Source organism: Arachis hypogaea, chromosome 7 (genome assembly GCF_003086295.3).
Source record: "Arachis hypogaea cultivar Tifrunner chromosome 7, arahy.Tifrunner.gnm2.J5K5, whole genome shotgun sequence".
Taxonomy (NCBI): domain Eukaryota; kingdom Viridiplantae; phylum Streptophyta; class Magnoliopsida; order Fabales; family Fabaceae; genus Arachis; species Arachis hypogaea.
The window spans coordinates 37,854,879-37,859,945 of NC_092042.1; positions in this window are offsets into that span (position 1 = coordinate 37,854,879).

The following is a 5,067-nucleotide window of genomic DNA, read 5'->3' on the forward strand; positions in this document are numbered from 1 at the left end:
CAGTTGGGTTAGAAAGCCAACATCCGGGGCATCGAAACGATATAAGATTTGCCATAGTTGCTACACGTATGGTGGCGCGCACGCACATAGTACGTGCACACGCCGTTGCTGCCACCTGGTTCACTTAAAGCAAAACGTGGCCAGCGAATTCTAAAGCCTTGTGGGCCCAATCCAACTCATTTCTGATGCTATTTAACCCAAGGAATGAAGAGGGAAACACAAGTTAGTTACCATTAGTCATAGTTTAGTTTTAGAAGTAGTTTCTAGAGAGAGAAGCTCTCACTTCTCTCTAGGATTAGGATTAGGATTAGGTTTAGTTCTTAGATCTAGATTTTAATTCATCTTCTTCTACTTCTATCTTCTCAATTCCTTGTTGTTACATTCATCTTCTTCTACTCTTTTATTGTAATTTTCTTTATGTTGTTCTTATATTTTGTTGTAGATCTAGTATTGTTCCTTCTACATTCTTCCAATTCAATAAGAGGTAATTCATACTAAATGTGTCTTCTTTGCTTTTCTATTGTTGATCTCTTGCCTTTGTAGTTAGATCTCTCTTTAATTCTTGCAATTTATGTTGTTTACTTTTATTGCCTTTTATGTGTTTGTTGAAATGCCTCTTCTAGATATAGTATAGATTTTGTTCCTCTTGGCCTAGGTAGAGTAATTAGTGACACTTGAGTTATCTAATTCCTTTGTTAATTGGTAATTGGAGAGATTGCTAATTCGTTTGGAGTGCACTAAAGCTAGTCTTTCCTTGGGAGTTGGCTAGGACTTGTGGCTCAAGGCAATTCATCCACTTGACTTTCCTTTATTTAGTAAGGGTTGACTAAGTGGTAGCAATGGACAATTCTCATCACAATTGAGAAGGATAACTAGGATAGAACTTCTAATTTTCATACCTTGCCAAGAGCCTTTTATAGTTGTTAGTTTACTTTCTTGCCATTTATCTTTCATGTTTCTTATTAAAACCCCAAAATAACTCACAACCAATAACAAGACACTTTATTATATTTCCTAGGGAGAACGACCCGAGGTTCAATACTTCGGTTTATAAATTTAAGGGTTTGTTTTAGTGACAAACAACTTTTTGTATGAAAGGATTAGTGATTGGTTTAGAAACTATACTTGCAACGAGAATTCATTTGTGAAATTCTATACCATCAAAAATCTAATCATCAAAATGGTGCCGTTGCCGGGGAATTACAATGGTGTTGTGTTATTGGTTATTGTATATATGTGAATATTGTGAATATGTTTGCTTTTTGCTTCTTTGTTAATTTTTAGTTTGTTCTCTTTAATTGTTCCTATTTTTTTTGTGTTTTTTTGCCCTCTCTTGCTATCATGAATTCTCATTTTGGCTATGAGTGTGATTATAATTATGTTGTAGGTGATGAGGACTATAATGAAGATGTGTATCAAGGATGGGATAACCAAAGGTGGGAGGAGCCATATGCATATGATCAATCCTCATGGCAACAACCCCACCAATGCACAATGAAGAAGAGACATCCTATGATGCATATCAATCCAATGGCTATGGTGAATCTCCTTGTGACTTTCAAGAACCACCACCATATGCCTATGATCCATATCCTCAACATAACTCTCAACCATACTCACAAGCCCCTTCTTACCAACCACCTTCATATGACCCTAATCCATATCCATCCTACCAACAACCATATGAGCCATATGAACCACATATAGAGCCACCACAATTCCAACATCAATATTTTCAAGAGCCACCCCCTCCATATTATTACCAAGATGAACCACCCTCAATAAATGAAAATTTTCAACCACAAGATGAATTCTACTTTCCACCACAACCTCTCATGGAAGAATACTCATACCCATTGATCCAAGAGCCACATGATCCTAATCATATTATCCAAGAGGAACAAGAGTCAAGGGATCGTCTCAAGGAAGCATTGGATCAATTTCAAGCAACCATGGAGTGTGTTGTGCAACAAGTGGAAAGAGTAGAAAATATTGAACCACCACAACTCTACCAAGAAGAACCATCTTTCTACTATGAACCCTTCCCCCAAAATGATGAATCCTTCCATCCACCCGAACCTTCAATGAATGACATCCTTTGGTGTTCTTGTTCAAGGGCAAGAAGAGATGAAAAGGGATGTGCAAAATTTCATGGCCGCCTTGGATGCGGTAACAAATCAATTAGCCTCCCAATGCTTGAACACTCAAGGAACTCCCATGGCTACATGTGGAGAATCGAATGAAGAACATAGCATGAAGGAGAGATTGGAAACGCCGGTGGGAAATGAGGGAAGTTGCTTTGTATTGGCACAATTGGAGGAAGCCTTAATTGTTGAAGACACGGAAGAAGTGGTAGAAGACTTAGGAGATGCGGAGCCTCCATGGGAACATAGAGTTGAAGAAAATCCCTCCAAGATGATTGAAATTGATGCTAGGGAGGAAAGTGCACACCTTCCAAGGCATATCCCATATGAAGACTTGGATGGGATGGAGAAAGAATTGAGTTTCCTTGGTGATGAAGATCAAGCATCAAGCCTTAGTAGTGAAGAATCCTTTGAGCATGAAGAACCTTCTCCCGTTGGATTTGAAAGCATTGAGGAGGTAAATTTTTCTCACCCTCCCTATTATGATTTGAGTAAAGGAAAAGGTTTTGATAAAATTGTTAAACAAAGGATTAAGATTAAGAGATCTTGTGAAGAGGTGGAAGTCCCTAGAAATAGAAGAACGAGGGTTAGTTATGCTTTGTCAAGATCTTTGGAAGCATCTTTGCCTAGGTTGCCATCTACACCTTCATTTGAGTGGGTGAAATTCATTTCTATTAGCTTTATTATCCCACTTGAATATGGTTTGCTTGAAACAGATGGCCAACTTAGGGAAGTTTGTGGGATGAAGCGTAAGCGGAAAAGGTTTTGTGGTGGGCGTTGCAAATCAAGACTCATTATGGTTGATGCATCAAACATGAGATATAAAGGTTGGAGTAGTGCTCAAATAGATAGGTCTAGGAGGATTGTTGGCCACTATATAGAGAATTCACCTTACTCACCACCCGGTTGGACCAATAATGATGATCAACCTCAAGACAGGTGTGAAAACAAAGTGTGGGATCCTGGATTACAAAACGAGGATCAACATTGGGAGCCCCAGGCTTGTGAAGAGCTCCATCAACACTTGGCTCAATTCATAAGAAATCTTGGGGCACAATGGAGAACCAAGCATTGGTGGGAGTTCCAAGATGAGTACAAGCACAAGCCACCTTGATAAGAAGCTCCCCATAAGTCCAACTTAAGGACAATAAACAAAAGTGCTAGGTGGGAGACACCCCACCATGGTAAAATCCTTTCATTTTCTCTTTTGTACATATTGGTAGAATTAGTTTAATTTCTTGTTTTGATTGTTTTAATGAGTCTAATTGGTAGTTTAGTATGTTAAATAAGGTTTTATGGAATTTTGGTAGCTGTTTGGAGGTTTGGAATGCTTGGATTGGTGCAAAAATATAGCAAAATTTTTTTGAAAAAATAGAGCACCATCCACGCGTACGCGCACTGCGTGTGTACGCGTGCATCAAGCGTTTTGGACCATCCACGCGAGCACGCCATGCACGCGTACGCGTGGATTGAGAAGTTCCACCTTCCATACCTTGACCCGAGAGTTAGGCCTGCACTGTGCGGAAATTGGGCCTGAGGCACAAACCTATTTGCGCACTCGCGCACATGACGTGTACGCGCCACTCTCGAAATAAGCCATCAACGCGCGCGTGCCATGTGTGCGTACGCGTGGATGTCCTTTCTTCCATCCATTTCCCTTCTTCTCCTCTTTCCATTTCTTTCCTTCTCTTTTCTTCTTTCCCTCTCCTACCCTTCATCCAACACTTCTAAATACCATGGATAACTATTTATTTTAGTTAGTTAATTAGTTAGTTAGTTAGTTAGTTAGTTAGTTTTAGTTTAGTTTTCATTTTATTTTCTCCATTTTCATTATAAGTGTTGGCTTATTGATCTTGTTTACTATGCATTGCTGCTTCCTTATTGCCTAAATGCTATTTTAGCATGAATGTTTTTTTTAGATAATCTTTGTTGGAATCTATGATTGAGGTTATATTTTGCTACTTAGTTTTGAGTTTTTCATGCTTACCTTTTGAAAAATACCAAGTGATGAGAATTGCCTTTGAGCTTGTAACTCTTTTGAATTGCATGTTGTAGATAGCCATCATGTGATTTGAATCTTTTTCCTCGATTAGGCAACCTCTTGATGAATGATGTTGTGCATTTATTTTAATGCATTGTGTTTCATGATCATATGCATTCATATACTTTAGCTTGAATGCTTTCATGCTTCTTTAGTGCTTGTTTTACCTTACAAGTTTACATAAAGCATCTCAAGCACACTAGGATAAGTAAAGTGCATACTTCTTTTGTGACATAGCTCTTTTATGCTAATGTGTGTTCTAAACTGCGCAATTTAGATTTCACACACTTATTTGTCATTAATGTCATATTAATCCACTCACTCATTTCTAGTGATTAGTTCCTCATTCCAACAATGTATGCTTCCTTGCTTTTATATCTTCTCATCTTATGATGTTATATTTTTGTTTTTCATGATGAATGCACCACAAGCAAACATGGAAGCAAGACTAAGAACACGCAACAATCCGGAGATTCGCCGTACCCCCTTGCTCAACTTTGAATGCACCAAGGACGGTGCAAACTTTTAAGTGTGGGGAGGTCATCCGACCGGTCGGCAATTTTAGGTGACAAGTTTCTAATTCCAACACTTTTGCATTTCATTCTAGGATTTTAGGATTTTTACTTGCATTTTCTTAATTTTTGCATATATATACACAATAAGCTTAGTCAAAATAACGAAAATTTTCAAGGATTTCTATCTATAGGGCACCAATTGATTTGAGTGAAAACTTTTCATTAAACTTGCTTGAATTATATATCTTGTGGATCATGTTTTTGAGCTAAGAACACAAGCTTGTGAGATTTGAGCCTAATAGTGTGGTTACATCTTATAACCACTTATTTTTCCTTCTTGTGTGCATTATTCTCTTTCTATGAATGT